The sequence below is a fragment of the Echinops telfairi genome, unplaced genomic scaffold, assembly GCF_000313985.2.
Source record: "Echinops telfairi isolate 266 unplaced genomic scaffold, ASM31398v2 ScPeMD7_4;HRSCAF=17, whole genome shotgun sequence".
Lineage (NCBI taxonomy): Eukaryota > Metazoa > Chordata > Mammalia > Afrosoricida > Tenrecidae > Echinops > Echinops telfairi.
This window is the reverse complement of record NW_022103900.1, coordinates 42,414,415-42,432,576: the sequence shown is the minus strand read 5'-3', so window position 1 is coordinate 42,432,576 and position 18,162 is coordinate 42,414,415. Positions and strand designations below refer to the sequence as shown.

At 40.5% G+C, this 18,162-nt stretch overlaps 1 protein-coding gene and 1 pseudogene across 1 annotated transcript in view; one reads left to right on the top strand and one right to left on the bottom strand.

Moving 5' to 3' along the window:
• Positions 1-18,162, top strand: part of PIEZO2 (piezo type mechanosensitive ion channel component 2) — a 600,576-nt gene that overhangs the window by 13,858 nt on the left and 568,556 nt on the right. The window lies entirely within an intron of this gene.
• Positions 10,702-12,302, bottom strand: LOC105978723 (annotated as a pseudogene).

Here is an 18,162-nt window from a genome sequence, read left to right as displayed (position 1 = left end):
CATTTTCTTTACATAAAACTCTCTCTTATACATGAGTTGCTGTGGATTTGTTTCTCCAAAGTACCTAGACTAATACAAAGCCCAATACACATATTCCTGGTTCATTTGTTAGTTTTTCATCTCCATCTCAATTCTTGATAAAAACATAAGGAAAACTATCTTTTATTACCTTATTTTAGTCTCCTTAAAAATTAAGCCACATCAGGAACCAGGCACAGGTTTCCATGTCTTCTAATCGCTACCCTTGGCACAGTGTGGCTGCAGCAGGAAGGAGCCCAGTGGGTTCCATGGGTGCTTATTTGAATGATAACTATTAGTTCTTCATGAAATGGTTTCTCATTATTCTCTCAGTCATGAGTATGTAATACTAGCAAGTGTATTTAAATTGTAGTTGGTGTGAAGGCTGGGGTGACTTCATTATGTGGTAAATAGGCTTATGATAATGACTTATTAAATATCAGAACAGGATAGTTGACACTTGAACTGTCTATGTTGTTGCTTTGTTGTTGTTGTCTTTCATTGTTATTTCAAACACCATTTTTTAATGCCCATAAGAGTGTTGTTTATTGAATTTTCGAAATCTTAATTTTTCTTTCTTCTTTTAATCATTGTTATATTTAAAATTATTTTACATATTCTCAGTTTGACATTTAACGATACCAAGCAGGTAATTTCATAAGTAAGCTTGGTGGAATGGAATAGTTGTTTTTTGTGTGTTTTTTTTTTTTTTTTGCATTTAGAACTAGTTCAAGTTAAGTATGTACCGGTCAGTATGTTCTGTCTGAAAGTAGATCCCAAGAACATCTTTTAAAGGATTTCCATAAAGATGGCTTATTTAGTGAGACGAAAACTAAAACCAAGTTCATTGCCCCTTGAGCTGATTCCGACCCAGCGAGCTCATAGGGCAGAGTCCAACTGCCCTGGTGGGTTTTCAAGACCGTACCCTTTCCGGAGTGCAAAGCCTCATCTTTCTCCAGCACGGCGGCTTGTGGTTTTGCATCACAGTCCTTGTGATTAAAAGCCCAACACGTAACCATGACCCTACCAGGGCTTCTCATTTGGGAGATAGATTTAATAATTACGCTTCTCAGGAGCTGGCACAGATAAAATGCATGAATTGAGTAGGAATTCTTTGAAGTTCTGAAATGATTGCTCTTAAGTTTGGAGCTGCATTCACTGATCCACTTTTGTCGTACAGTTTTTGTACCACCATATTGTAAATTCTGGGGACAACTTGGCAATCTATTACAGAGGAGGCATCTTGTTAGTTTTCCAGACCGGGCAAAGGGATCCTAGGCTGTAGAGCTTCTATGTTAAAATCAATGGGAAGATGCACAGAAGAGGCACAGGTCAGCAGCTTAAACCACCTACTGCTCCTCTGGAGAGCTGTGAGGTTTTATGCTCTGGTAACCAGTTCTAGCCTTGGAAACCCAAAAGGGCCCATCCTACCTTGTTCCCTAGGGTCACTCCGAGTCTGAATCACCTCGATGGCAGTGAGGGCATCGCTAGCTAACTTTTCTACCCTGGGGTATAATGAGAAAACCAATAGAATTAAAAGCTTTGGGTATTTTATGAACATCAGAAGCCATATTTTATTAGGTCGGACCTGCTGCTTTAATGACAGTAGTTGAGCTAGAGACAACCAGAAGCCTCAAACACTTGCAGAAATCACATGCAATTTTATACAGCTGTGGTCATTAACCTGGGTGGTTTTGGAATGGGCTTAGGTAAGGCAGAACATTCCATTTAACATTCCAAAATGGAAGAAGAAGGAGAAGGACAACGAGAAATGATTCATTTATACTTTTTGCAGGCAGTACTCTTGTGCATTATTTTTGAAAAATATTCCTCGTTACTGTCAATTTCATAGTCACCATTTTATTTTAGTTACTGTCAATTTCATAGTCACCATTTTATTTTACTGGATTTTTTAGTCATTTTATTAGGGGCTCATACAACTCATCACAATCCATGCATACATCAATTGTGTAAAGCACATTTGTACATTCATTGCCCTCATCATTCTCAAAACATTTGCTTGCCACTTAAGCCCCAGGCATTAGGTCCTCATGTTTTGCCCTCTCTCCCTGCTCCCCCTCTCTCATGAGCCCTTGATAATTTATAAATTATTATTTGGCCATATCTTGCCCTGTCTGATGTCGCTCTTCACCCACTTTTCTGTTGTCCATCCCCCAGGGAGGCAGTCACATGTAGATCCTTGTAATCAGTTCCCCCTTTCCAACCCACTCTCCCGCTACACTCCCAGAATCGTCACTCACACCACTGGTCCTGAAGGGATCATCCGCCCTGGATTCCTTGTGTTTCCAGTTCCTATCTGTACCAGTGTACATCCTCTGGTCTAGCCAGACTTGCAAGGTAGAATTGGGATCATGATAGTGGGGCAAGGGGGCGGGGGAAGGAAGCATTTAGGAACTAGAGGAGAGTTGTATTTTTCAGCGTTGCTATATCACACCCTGTCTGGCTCGTCTCCTCCCCGAGACCCTTTTGCCAGGGGATCTCCAGTGGCCTACAAAAGGGCTTTGGGTATTCACTCTGCACTCCCCCCATCATTCACTATGGTAAGATTTTTTGTTCTGATGATGCCTTATACCTGATCCCTTCAACACCTCATGATTGCACAGGCTTCTATGTGGGCTTTGTTGATTGCTTCTTCTATGTGGGCTTTGTTGCTTCTGAGCTAGATGGCTGCTTGTGTACCTTCAAGCCTTTAAGTCACCATTTTAATAGACATTGAGGTCCCAATAGTCTCGTGGGCTCTGTAATTCACCTGCTTGGTTGCTTGCTTTCGGTACCAGCTTCGCACAGAGAATGTGTGTGACTTTGGGCAAGGTGTTAACCCTCTGTGCCTCAGTTGTCTCACTTATAAAATGGAGGTAATACTAATACCCATATCATAAGATTGCTGAAAGGATTGCATTTAAAATTGCTTGGTGAGTTTTTAATCCTGTATATGTGCATCCTATATTTATACTTCATTAAAATATCTAGACATTATTTTATGTCTTCTGTGGAAAACCTGAAGGAACTCAGATATGAATGTTTATTTGTATAGTTGGCTGATTTATTAAGTGAAATGGAATGAGTAACTGCTTTGTGTATTATTATGCAAGTGATTAGGAGGAATGCAAACCAGAAAAATAAAACCCAAGTTAGCTAAAGTAGTTACTACCTACACTTTGCTTTTGATTAGGTTACCTTGTGGTCCTTAGGAGCCCTAGTGGCATAGTGGTTAGGCGTTATGCTGCTAACCACAAGGACCACAGTTCGAAACCACCAACCTCTCTGTGGGAGAAAGAGCTTTCGACTCCCAAAGAGAGCTAGTGTTGAAACTTACAGGAACTACCCTGCCCTAGAGCGTCGTTATCAGCTGGCAACGACTCGATGTCAGGAGTTTGGTTTTGTGATCCTTGGCAAGCCTGACTCCAGCTCTTAGCTAACCAGATATGGGAACGAGGGTCTGTCTTTCAACTGGAATGGTCCCAGGCAGACCAGGACAGGCGATCCCAGCACGTGGAGAGGGCCTTTGTGTGATGGAGTTCCTCTGAGGGAACACTTTTGATTTCCATGGATTTCCCTTTTCAAAAAGCAAAAAGAAGACAACATTTACATTTTTAAATTTGTAAAACATTTAAAATCTAATTTTGTATAAAGTATAAAATTATATAACTATATTTTTAATATAATTAAATGATGTTACATTACATAATCAGTTCCTGAGGAGAGAGATGAAGCCTCCTGCTCCCATTAAGATGTACAGTCTTGGAAACCCCATAGACTGTGGAAACATAGACTTGGAAACATACATAGCTGTATGGTAGGGTTAACTCACTGGCAGTAGGTGGCTTTGCCGGGGAAGCATGTCCATACACCAAAGACTCAGTTCATAACAGCCCCTCTAGCCACCTCTCTTTTCTTCCACTTCTCAGTCACTTCGCACTGACTTTCAAAGCACAGCATAATTGGCAGAGCACTCTTTGCAGTGCCCTATATTGATTACCACGGCAAAGCTGCGCTACCTGCAGTTTTCAGGGAGTCTTAAGAGCAGGAACAATGGCTCACATACTTTTTCTGTTCCCCAAATTTAACATCACTTGTTGACCCATAAACCCTGGTTAAATGAATTATTCAGGGATCAAAATCAAAACAGTTATTTACATCCATTGAATATTTCTCTGATCTTGACAACTTTGCTTTAAGATTGACCCAGAGTTTACTGCTGAGTCTGAAATCCCACGTAAGTCTCCATGCTCATCTATACAAAGAGAAACGTGGAGTTTCCTAAAATTCTAGAAGTTGGAGGGGAATGAATATCCAACAAAACCTACTTGCAGGAAATGATCTAGTAAACAATTTGTCATAGGGAAAAACTGAAAAACTGATGTGTGGAAAATTCTGGGAATACTTACCTCAAAATAAACAAAGACTTTAACCCAAAGTCATAAATTCCTAAATAGATAGTGCTTTGCCATAGGCCTTTTGTGGGCAAAGAACAGAGCGGGTGTCGGGTCTCCTGGTGTCATGCTGAGGGTCGGGCTGCCTTGCTGGTCTCCTATCAAGCAGTTCCTTAAGTGGGAGTAGAGTGAAAGTCTGTGTGTTTGGGGAAATAACTAGAGTTATACTTTGATTTGGAGCAATAGTCCCCAAATAAAATAACCCATTATTTGCTTCTTATTTATCCACCATTTGGTAGGCTATAGTTTCCCTCTACCATGGCATACCCGATTCAGTGGCTTGTCCTTACAACAATAGGTAAGAATTACTCTGTTTATATATTTCTGCCTTATTTTATTTTGTACAAACCTTGCCACTTCATGCAGTCTAATCTTTGAAAAGCCAATAGGGCAGATATAGGTAAACAGCTCAGAGCAATGGCTCCGCTCAGAAGGAGGGTCAGAAGTCACGGTCGGCCAGTGCTGGACTGCTCTCCCCCTTGGAGCTAGAGCCTGGTTCTGGAGCACAGCTCCTTGATTCGGGTTTGAAAAGTCCTCGCTTCCTTTCTTGATGGCCACAGCGGATGTTCACGAAGCCAGAATGGTCTTCCTTGAGGGGCATTGCTTTATTTAGAGTGGAGTGTCTTTCAAATTCCCCAGATATGTTGGAGAAACACTTCAACAACTTAATGAAGTGTGCTGGTCTTTAAATTTTAAACATGAATTTTGTCAGCTAAACAGAGTGGCTGCTTGTATATGTCCTTGGAGTAACTTATTTCCTGTCTCAAGTATCCTGGGATAATGACAATAGTTGCATTTTAATGCCTTTGAAATGCCTAATTCATCATTGTAAGTGCCTTTATAATATCTTTTGTAACAACTAGCTTTAACAAAGCTAGTGCCTTTATAATATCTTTTTATTCTTTCATTTATTCAACATATTATAGTTTAAAAAGGCACATTCCCATACATTTTGCTTTATAAGCTCAAGAAGAGTAGGGGCCATGGTATTCTTGTTCACACCATGAGCTGACTGTAGTCCTACTGTGGACATCTGGCAGATAAAGTAATATCACTGGACACGCACACACACACACACACACTTTGATTCATATATGTATTTGTATATACACATATATACACATATGCATATGTTTTGTATGCATATGTGTGTGCATATATATATTTCACTGCCATTGAGTTGAATCCAACTCATAGGGACCCTATAGGACAGAGTAGACCTGACCCTGTGAGTTTCCATGACTACTGTAATTCTTTATAAGATTGTAACCACACTAAGTGACTGGTAATGCAACGTACAGCCCACGATGCCACCAGGGCTCCTACTCTAATGCCAACTCATAGCAACCCTCTAGCACAGAAAGCCTTTTGGTTTCTCAGGCTGTAAATCTTCACAGGAGCAGAAAGCCTTTCTTTTACCTGAGGAACCACGGACGGTTTTGAACTACTGAACTTGAGCTTGGCAGACCACTTATAACCCACTATGGATTATGGCACCAAGGCTCCTGTATGCTTGTGTGCATGCTCATGCTTGCAACCAAGCACACACACACACACACACACACACACACACACACACACACGAGAGGCCTTCAAAAAGCTTGTGGAAAACAGGAATTGAAATATAATGAAAAATTTCCATGAACTTTGGAAGTTCCCTCCTGTATATGCATGTATGTGTATACGTGTGTGTCTATATATGTACATATACTTCGTTCTCTCATGAAGTACTCATGGACTGTGGAAAACAAAACAAACAAGCAAACCAGCTGCTGTAGAGTGAGCGCTGGCTGATAGCAACCCCAGGTGTGGCAGACGAGAACTGCCACCCAGAGACTTGTCAAGGCCGTGCACGCGTGTAGAATAAGTACTTCTTTCAAATATCTTGAATTTAAATATGAGGAAATGGAAGGAAGAAATCTGTTCACACAGGAGAAAATGTGATCAGATATCCCAAAGGTGGTGGAACTGGACCTGAAACTTAGAATTATTTTTTAAGTTTTTAATTCAGCAAATTTCAGCTTCACCCTCCACGCCCATCCCCCACAAAAGACTGTTCTCTGCAAATACTGACTCTGTAAACGCTCCTGTCCTGTCCAGAATCTATCTATCTGTTTCCCCCACGCCTGCTCATGTGAGCTTGTCGAGTTCAAACCTGAGTAGGAGCCAGGGCCTCCATTGGGGTTCCCTGACCCCATCACCAGGAAGGACTCTTTCAGCCCCATTTCTGTAATACCAACACAGCATGGTAGTCTCGAGGGAGGTGGGGATGAAGTGAGGCTTGTTCAGTCATTGACTGTGACTCACTCAGGTACACGGGGCAGACAAGTTGAGCCCAGCACACTTCCTCTCGGTTCGCTGGTCATACTGGAGCCCCGAGCTTTAACCATTATTACGTAGTGCCTGGATTCTCTTGTTTTCCTCTAGGAGAGACTTATGCATAAACCCAGGGATAGTGCAGATGTCAGCATTTTGGGTTAAAAACAACAACTGCCTAGTGCTATTACAGAAATGAGGTATAAATAGTTCTGTATCCCGGCATAAAATCTACTGGGAGGAACTCGGAATTAAATTCATTAATTCACTTCCTGCATTTGTTTTGAAGGGATAGAAAGTAGCCAGTGATCTGACCTGAAGTGGGTCTCAATTTCTTAGGCAAATATTGAGGAATGTGTTCCACTGCAGACTAACTTGAAATGTCCTTACATTACTTGTAAAAATGGTTTCCTTAGGGACTAAAAATCAATGACTCCATGCAATATGGCATTAGTAAATGTGAGGGAGGTTGTGGTGTGGTTTATTCAATTCTTTGCAAGGGAGGTTGAGTTTTATTCAATTTTGCAAGCATGCATTCACGTGCATGTGTTTATAGACATAATGATTGTGATCGTTGGGTCTGGGCTGGGCTAAGGTTCGCCCATGGTGTGATCTAACACAATGTAGTCAACTCCTGTGAAGCAGCCACACGGTTGTGGGCAGTGTAGGATAGAGTGACACCTTTTTAATATGGTCCCAACCGTGGTACGATTGAGACAAGGTTTCCATCAGGGTGTGGTCTGTTCTTACTGTAAATTGACACTGTAGGAAAGCTCGCTCACTTCTGCTGGAATTGGATCCTGTGTCTGGTTTATCAACCTCTATCGTAACACCTAGTAGTCGCATGAGTCATACATGGACTGCGGACCTTGGATTCGTTTGCTTCATGACTCATCTGGTCCTGCAGTTACATGGGTCAAGAGAAACCTCTAGCTTACCATCTGACCCATGAACTTGAACGGGATGGGACTTATCTACTTCTACAAGTGTGTGAGTCATTTCTTGATATAAATCTCTTTTCATGTACACACACATAAAAATGTGACTGGCTTTGTTCTCTAGAGATCCCAGCCAAACACAGTGATACTTTAAATGTTATCTTTGGTGTAACAGTCTCTCATGACTTCATTTATTCACTCAACAGCGACTGAGTACTGGACCAAAGCATGTATTTGTCCCACCATTCTCTTGTCTTTATAGGATATGCCCATCATGACTTCTGCAGGGGCCCAAGAATGGTTTAATTCAGTTTACATTGTTGGAAATAAAATGATTCAGTCATATATATTCATATATGTGTATATATATATGTGTGTGTGTGGTCCTGTTTTACACTAAGACAAATTTGCACAAATTACAAATACACACTAATTCATCTAAGTAGGTGAGTCTTTCCTTATCTGGGAATTAAAAAAACTGTGACAGATTTATCTCCACTAGCAGTAGCAGCCTTCATTTTATTGGATAGTGTTAGTAACTGAAATATGAAATTCACCTGCTGTATTTTAGGTTGGCATTTTATTAGATGGGAAAACAAAACCTAACTATGTGTATCTCAATGAGAGACTAGTATTCTGTTTAATTCCAGTTTGTGTGAATATGTAGGACCAACCGTAAACTCTTGCATTTTTTCAACACATACCTTACATTTTGTTGCTGTTGTTTCTTAGAAGCCAGAATGATTTTAGAGATTATAGGGCAAGCAGAACTTCTTGGAATATTTTAGTAGATTCTAATATATTTACTCAAATATATCACTTTGTGAAATGCTTACATAAATGTATTTTCATTTTGAAACAAAAAATCCAAGCTCAGTAGCTTTGACTCAGTTCTGACTCATAGAGATGCTCTAGGACGGGCTAGCCGTCCTTGTGAATTTCTCTTTATGGGAGTAGAAAGCCTCGTCTTCCTCCCAAGTAGCCGCTTGTGGTTTCCAACAGCTGACCTTGTCGGTAGCAGTCCAACTCATAACCACTCCATCACCATCGCTCTGTGGATTGACTTGGTTGTATATATCAATACATTTTAATTCTCTGATAAATGATTAAGAGTTATCATCTTTTTAAATTGTTTTATTGGCATACACTTCTCATATCATACAATTTAACCATATTAGAAGACTTCTGCAGTCGTCACCACAATACATTTCAGAACACTTTCTTATACTCATTGTTGTTAGCTTACCATTTCCCCACATCCTCCCCTACCATGTCCTTATTCAGTTACTGTCTCTGCATCTCTAGCGATCCTGGATTTCATATACAGAAAATTATATAAAACAAAGCACAGTCATACAAAGCAAACCACAAACAAAGCCAACAACAATGACTAGACAGCAGAAAAATCTCAATCAAAGAGAAAGCAGAAAATATTAAATTCTGAAACAACTTCAAAATGGGTCAATAGGCAAATCAAATGATAAGGTATTACGTTTTAACCTAACTACATCTGCCAGAATCAACTTCACAGTGCTCATTCTACGATCGTAAGACTATTCACATCCTTCAACTCTGATCAGAGGGGATTTAGCTTATTTGTTTTAAAACTCCAATATCGAAGAATTTTATAAAAATTAAACTCTCAGCTTAATAAAATAAGCCTTCTTCCCAGCTCCCAGTAAAGGAAATGAATGTTCCCTGTCTTAGAATGGGTTCTCTCGAGAAGAAAAATAAGTGAAGCTAATATATGTATTTATAGAGGGAGAGTATTTTTTCTTTACTTTTATTAGGGGCTCTTACATCTCTAATCACAATCCATACATTTATCCGTGTGTCAAGCACATTTGTAAATATGCCACCATCATCATTTCCTTTTCTTTTTTTATTTTATGTGGTTGTTCTATTTTATTTTCCAAGTAATACTGATTAAAAATATTTACACACCTACTTTTAAGTCCACAGTTTAACTCTCTTATTTGTATGCTTTAAAAGTTATAGGATGTAATCTTTACATTAAGGATTGGGGGGGGGGCGATTTCCATTCAAAACAAAGCCTGATATACTATATACATGTTTTTCTCTGCACTTTATTTTAAATTCATTAATGTCTTAAATGATGCTCAGTTTTTTTCATCTGGTGGTAAAATGCTAGTACAAACTTTTCATCAAAATAAAGTTTACCACAGATGTAAATAAATTTTCCCAATTGAAATGGCAGTTCAGCTGCTATTGAATTAAATTTCTCAACTTAACTTCAGAGAAAAAAAATTGGTGGTTCACATTTATAAGCAAAACTATAAAATCCTATAGCATCACCTACACATCACTCCTTACCACAGAAACTTTGAAAGAACCAGAGATCCTTTAGATAAACTAAGTTGGTTGTGAAAAGGCACATGGGTATGTGTTTTTGTTTGTTTTTACATTCTGGAAATGTTGCCCGCCCCCCCTCAGTTCCTGGTGCAGAGACGGCATCTGTGACCATGGGGGTCAACAAGCACATCGCTCAAACTCAAGGAAGCCGGAAGCCAATAGGGAACTGCGCAGTCGACGCACTTTTCTTCATGCAGCCTGGGGTTTCCTGGATAGTCAGTGCTAACGTGCATTAGAATACACAAGCCTGGGTCCTAATGATTTACGTTTGATTTTACAATAGGGAAAAAAAAATTGAGGAAGAACACGACCTAGGAAGAAAAGGGAAAACCCGTACCACACTGAAAATAGATCCATTCATGCCCAGCGATATAATAAGAATATAACTCATCTAAGTTTCCAGAAATATACTTCTCAGAGTTTCCCGATCACTATGGGAAAGTTCTGTGCTCTGGAGCACTAGTGGGGAAACCAGTGGGGTCCAACAGAAACAGCACGAGAAAGGGTGCACTTTGGTCCACGTGTCTGTCAGGGAGGACAGTCACACTGCCCATAATCAGTTGAAGAGCCCACCACGTAAATGAAATATATCCATTGTTATGTCATTCAAAAACTGGCATCACTGTTCTGTCCTCGTCCCTGCCTTGTCAGCTTCAGCATCCTCTGATGGTTTGGTTTTTAAACCGCAGCATCTTCATGATCTTCCCTGGCATCCTAAGCAGTCTCTGCTTGGCTAGATACTGATTTCAGTTTCAGGGGTGACTTGATCCAAGCCTGCTTCTAGAAGCTCAGTTTGTACTTCCATTGGCTTCTGATTTACTCGCTCAATATGCGGCTCCTCAACATGTACTTCTCTACCTTCTTCAGTTTGCCTTCGACCCATTTCGAGATCACTCACCTGGACCTGCTCTGGAAGCTCACTGATATGTGAATCATGAATTTGGCTGTCCTGGAACAGATCTGGACGGGCCTGTTCCACAGTTACTTGTGCTGAATACACTTGGACCTGAAGCAATGGTAGCACATGTACCTTCCCAACTTGTTCTGTAATTGTCATTGATGTTACAGGTTCAGCTTGCAAGTGTGCTTCTACTGCAAGTATTTCTTCAGCTAGTAGACGTTCTGAAATATTATGAGCATCATTGAGATGTCTCCTTAATTCATTTCCTTGCAGAAACCACAGATCACATAGAGTACAATGGTTGGGTTTCTCTCCAGTGTGAATTACTACATGATCTTTAAACTGGTCCCAGCTGTTACAGACCTGACATTCATAAAGCTTCTTTCTTCCCGTTTTGGCCCCTACTCCAGCTGAGCATGCTGTCAGGTGACCTTTCAGTGTGCAATTATTAGCAAATCCCTCATGACAATTTGAACATTCAAAGGGTTTCTTACCTGTATGTTTTCGAAGATGCTCTTTACAGTGTCCAAAGTGGTCAAACTGTTTCTCACAACACTGACAAATATGAATTTTTTCCCCAGTTCTTTGCTTCTTACTGGCACCACCGTCTTCCAGGTGGTAGCAATGGAGGTGCTGTTTCCATGCGCTCTCCTGCAGATAGCTTTTATTACACATTGCACACTTGAAACTCTCAGTGGAGTGCAATCTCATGTGGTCCTGATTGATTGTGGGGTCAGATGCGCACCCACCTTCTTTAAGATGCCCCTTTCTATCACCCTGACGATACTTGCTGGTCGTACCTGCCCACGGAGCTAAAGCGGAGTCATCAAGGAACCTGTGCTTTGAGTGTACTTTACAGAGTCCTTGGCCGAAGCCACTTCCTCCGGTGTTTCAGTGCCTTCACCTTCCACTCAGGCAATCTCCGCCTCAGTTTCAACAGGCTCTGATTCTGCAGAGGGCAGTGATTCAGTGATAGCACTGGCTGTTTCTGCACTCTTTCCCTTTTAGCCTCACTTTTTCCTGCGCTGTTTTCCTCGAGCGGAGCTGCATTTTCTTTGTTCCCGACTTCCAGGGCTTGGATGGCTTCTCGCACTTGTAGAAACTCTGCTGCTTTCCAGACATCATTGGCGTCTTCTCTCCTTGGATCATTAACTTTGCTGTCTATGTGAACTCAAATAAATGACGAAAGGCCATTTTACTGAGACCTTCTATTTCCACCAAAGGTTCCTGAGTAAATTCCTGAAAGAATCTTTAGAAGAACTTACTGCAAGCAGCCAAAACAGCCTTGTAGGCCTGAAAATGATGCCCACAATTACTCCTGGGTTGCCTCTCCCTCTCCCACTCCTTCCCTCTTCTCCACCCGGTCCTCCTGCCTGCCCCGCCCCCCACCTCCCGGGCTGGCACTCGCTCCACCATCATCATCTTCAAAGCATTTTCTTCCCGCTGATATAAGCTCTCCATTTCTTCTCCCTCCCTCTCCCACCCATCCTCCCTCATGAGTCCTTGATAAGTTATAGATTATTGTTTTCATATCTTACTTAGTCCTCTGTCTCTCCTCACCCACTTTTCCATTGTTCATCCTCCTGGGGGGGGGGGTGTATAGGTTGATCCTTGTGATCAATTCCACCTTTCTCCCCCCACCCTCCCCTAATCATCCTGGTATCTCTACTCTGATTGTTGACCCTGAGGGGTTTAACTATCCTGGATTCCCTGTGTTGTGGGCTCTTATCTGTAGCAGTGTGCCAGGTCTGGTCTAATCTGATATATAAGGTAGAATTGATGTCATGTTAGTGGGGGGAAGGAAGCACCAAAGAACTGGAGGAAAGTTGTGTGTTTCATCGGTGCTATACTGCACCCTGACTGCTCATCTCTTCCCTGTGTCCCCTCTGTGAGGGGATGTCCAATTGTCTACAGATGGGCATTGGGTCTCCACTCCACACCCTATCCCACCCCCAATTCATATTGGGTATGATTTTATTTTGGGTCTTAGATGCCTGATACTGGATCCCATCGACACCACATGATCATACAGGCTGGTGTGCTTCTTCCATGTGGGCTTTGTTTCTTCTGAGCTAGATGGCCACTTGTTATCTTCAAGCCTTTAAGACCTGAGATACTATATCTTTTGATAGCCGGGCACCATCAACTTCCTTCACCACATTTGCTTATGCACCCATTTTGTCTTCAGCAACTGTATCGGGAAGGTGAGCATCACAGAATGCTGGATTGTTAGAACAAATTGTTCTTATGTTGAGGGAGTACTTGAGTTGAGGCCCAATGTCCATCTGCAACCTTAATTCTTAACATGTAGATATGAGTACATAGCTCTACTCCCCTCTCATTATATATATATATTCACATATGCACATGCCTTTAGACCTTTATAAATTTAGACCTTTACAAATGTCCTTTGCCTCCTGGTTCTTTCCTCTATTTCTTTTTACTTTAGAGGGAGAATTTTATATCAAGGAAATGGCTCACATAGTTGTAGAGGCAGGCTACTTCCAACTCTTTGGGTCAGATATAAGGCTGGCTGCTTCTCTGGACTCCTTTAGCTGCAGGGGCAGATTAACCCACTAACAGTAGTTCACATGACAGGTAGCTGACAGTTCCCATGATTTACAGGCCATACAGCAGGCCAGTAGCTCAAATGCACTCACCTGGAAATGGTCTGGCAAGCCAGATGCAAGATCCAGACCCAGCAGTAAGCCAGCAAGCTTTTCTTTAGAGTCCACCTATATTGAAAGCAGGTCACACTGCTGATGAAACTTACTTTCAATTGATTGGCTGCTCATAGCAGATTTCATCATGGATGTGATGAAAGTATGTTAAATTTCATCATGGGATTACTAACTAAACTGTGAATCCACTGAAAATTCCTGGCCCACCCAGGTTCACACAAAACCTTAGTTAGCACACTCCCTTTGTAGACCTGACATTTCCTGCCTCTCTGGAAATAATTATTAATGTAGTGATGGAAGAGAACTAGAAAACTGGAGGAAAAGATATGCAAGAGGTTAAGTTCTTAAAATTCTGGGGAATCCTGGGACTCGTGCAGCTTCACATGGAGACTTACATGGTTTCCACACCAGCAAAGGTTGGGTGGTGGACATTTAAAGGACTAGAGCTTCTCAGACAGTAGTTACATTATATTTAGCTATTTGTTCTTGTACTAGACTTTGAGTTTCTGAAGAGTGGTTACAATATATATAAAACTTCTTTTATTTGAGGATCTTACAGTTCAAAGAAGGAAAATAACGTCTCATTTGTGAGTATAAATAATTGCAGTATCACTTTTATAGAAAATTATAGTACAGAAAGAGAAATTGTGAAGTTACACTTAGATTTTAGAAAAGCATGGCATATAAAGCCTAAGTTTTAGAATAATTATTACTTAAATCATAATTTACTACCTAAATTCATTATTATCTGCATTACAAAAATATTTTATGAAAAGATTCAGCTAACTTCATTTGGATAATAAATGTCTTGTGACATCAAAACACTTATTTATAAAAATTCTGTAGATATATTTATATGGAAAATATGAACAAAAGAGCCCCCAGTGTAGTTACGGGTTAGTAGTTTCCATCTTGAGAGTTCTTGATAATGCCAGCGGGTGTCCTAGGAAATAATTTAACTGAATTAAGCCCACAGAAATTTTCTGATTCTCATATCTGATTATAATAATGTGTTCTCTTCAGCACAAATGGAGTTGCACCAGAAGTTGCTCAGGCATGATTGTTGTGATGCTGAGGGGACCACCCAACTCACTGGGCATGTTCCAATGACAATAAGCGGTCCCAAGGATCATGTTGGAGGTTGTCTAATAATTTTTACTCAATATTAATTCAATGTGGACATAAGCAACAGTTAAAATCGTCTGATGGGTTCTAGTTTGAAGTTTAGAGGATTCTTTTGATGTTTGTTATATGTTTGTATTTGTCAGGAATCAAGAGGACACTGAGTAAATTTTGAATTTTCCAAGGTCATGTTTGCTTTCGAATACATTAAAGCATGAAAAGTCTGTTCTCATCAGAGAAATCCCCCTTTTAATGCTGAACGTTTAAGGAAGTCAGTGAGCAGAAATGCTTGTGGTAACCACCTGTGCTCGTTTGTTGAGCAGAAGTAAGGGCCAGGCAACAGTGGAGAGGTGTGCTGAATTTCGACTTATTCCACAGGTCCCTGTTGACTAGACCTTCAGAGACTAGAAATGGGGGAGCAGGTGGGTTTTCATTTTAAGGGGTTGTGCAGATTCTGCGTGTACATAACTGACCTCGCTTGGATGGTTTTGTTGTTAGGTGCCATGGGGTTGGTTCCAATCCTGTGTACAACAGAATGAAACATCAGTCAGTCCTGCTCCATTTTCACAGTTGTTCTTATGTTTGAGCAACTGTTGCAGCCATTGTGTCCATCCATTTTGGTCAAGGGTCTTTCTCTTTTTTACTGTCCTTCTACCTTACCAATCATGTTGTCCTTCTCCAGAGACTAGACTCTCCTGACAGATGTCCAAAGGACACGAGACAGACTCTTGTTGTCCTTGCTTTTAAGGGGCATTCTGGCTGTGCTTCTGCTGGAAAAGGCAGATTTGTTTGTCCTTTTGGCAGTCCGTGGTATTTTCAATATTGGTTACCAGAACTTTCATTAGAATGCATCAGTTCTTTCGTCTTCCTTGTTCAATGTCCAACTACCATGTGCACATGAGGCAATTGAAAATAACATGACACGAGTCAAGCACGCCTTAGTCCACAAAGTGACAGCCTTGCTTTTCAACACCTAAAAGAGGTATTTTACAGCATACACCATAAATACTCAATAAATACGGCTGCTTCCATGTGTATTTATTGGGAATCCAATTAAGGAAAAATCCTTGACAACTTCAATATTTTCTCCATTTATCATGATGCACGTGTGATTATTTGCCCAGTTGTGATTATCTTGGTCTTCTTTTCATTGAGTTGTAATCCACGCTGAAGGCTACATTCTTTGGTCTTCATCAGCAAGGGTTTCAAGTCCTCACTTTCAGCAAGCACGCTTCTGACTTCTGCAAATCAAAGGTTGTTAAAGGCCTTCATTCAATCCTGATGCTAAATTCTTCTTCATATAATTCTCTGATTGTTTGCTCAGCATACAGATTGAACAAGTATGGTGATAGAGAAGAAATTTGATACAAACTAGTCTTGATGTTAAACCATTCCTGTGTTCTGTTCATGCAACTGCCTCTTGATCCATGGAAAGAATTCCACATAAGCACAATGAAGTGTTCTGGAATTCTCCCTGTTCTCATGGCTATCCATGGTTTGTCATGTAACACACAGTCAAATGCCTTTGCATTGTGAATAAATAAAATATGAATAAATATCTTTGTGGCATTCTGTGCTTTCCGTCAAGATCCATTGGACATCAGCAATGATGTCCACACCCTCTGCTGAATCTAGGCCAAATTCCTGGCAGTGCTCTGTCAATGTACTGATGCAATTATTGTTGGATGATCATCAGCAAAATTTTACTTGTAGGCAATATTACTGATATTGTTCTATAATTTGTGCATTCTGTTGGGTGACCTTTCTTTGGAGCAGACACAAAAACTGATCTCTTCCAGTCAGTTGACCAAGTAGCTGTCTTCCAAATTCCTTGGCATAGACAAGTGAGTGCTTCCAGTGCTTCATTATCTTAATGAAACATTTCTTTCTTTTAAAAAAAATCATTTTATTAGGGGCTCATACAACTCATCACAATCCATCAATTGTGTAAAGCGCATTTGTGCATTCATTGCCCACATCATTCTCAAAACGTTTCCTCTCCTAATGCCCCCCGCATTAGGTCCTCATTTTTCCCCTCCCTCCCCGCTCCCCTCTCCCTCATGAGCCCTTGATAATTTATAAATTATTATTTTGTCATATCTTGCCCTGTCCAACGTCTCCCTTCACCCACTTTTCGGTTCAATTGGCATCCATCAATTTCTTGTTTTGGGCTAATGCTTTCAGTGCAGCTTGAACTTCTTCCATCAGTGCCATTGTTTCTTAATCATATGGTACCTTTGAAATGGTGTAATATTGCCTGGTTTTTTTGGTACAGTGCCTCTGTATTCCTTCCATCTTATTTTGATGCCAACTGCATCTTTCAATATTTTTCCTATAGTCTTTCAGTATTGCTGTTGAAGACTTAAAGTTTTTCCTTGGTTCTTTCAGTTTAAGATATTTTAAGCAGGTTCTTCCTTTTTGGTTTTCTAACTCTAGGGCTTTACACAATTCATTATTACACTTTACTTTGACTACTTGAGCTACCCTTTGAAATTTTCTGTTTAGTTCATTGATTAATCATTTCTTCCACTTGCCTTAGCTACTACCGTACAATTAAGAGCAAGTTTCAGTCTCTTCTGACATCCACATTGGTCTTTTCTTTCTTTCTCTCTCTCTCTCTTTCTTTCTTTCTTATCTTTTTAATGACCCTTTGCTTTCTTCATGTATTATGTGCTTCATGTCATCCCAAAGTTCATCAGATCTTCTGTCATTGGGGCTCAATGCAGCAAGTCTGTTCTTGAGATGTTCTCAAAATTCTGATGGGAGAAACTTAAGGTCATATTTTGGCTCTCATGCATTTGTTTTAATTTTCTTCAGTTTCATCCTGAACTTCATGTGAACAATTGATGGTCTGTTCAATTAGACCTTGAGCTGCTATTGTTTCTCCATTTCTTTTTCTTTGTCCCTAGATATAGTTCATTTGATTTCTCTGTAGTTCATGTGGAGACGTCCTTTTGTACAGTTGTCTTTGATGTTGCTGAGAAAAGGTATTTGTGATGAAGAAGTCTTATGTCTTACAAAATTCTGTCATGGGATATCCAGGTTCTTTTCTATAATTAAAGCCACATTTTCCAACGACTGTTCCTTCCCGGGAGAAAGACAGGGCTTTCTACTTTCGTAAAGAATTGCAGTCTCAAAAACTCAGAGGCATTCCCCCTATGTAATAGGGTTCTTATGAGTAGGCATTGATTTGATGGCAATAAGGTGGGTTATTTTTTATTGTTTTTTGAGGGCTTGTACAATTCTTATCACAGTCCATATTTATATCCATTGGGTCAAGCTCACATGTACATTTGTTGCCCTCATCAATCTCAAAACATTTGCCCTCCACTCTAGCCCTTAATATCATTTGCCCATTT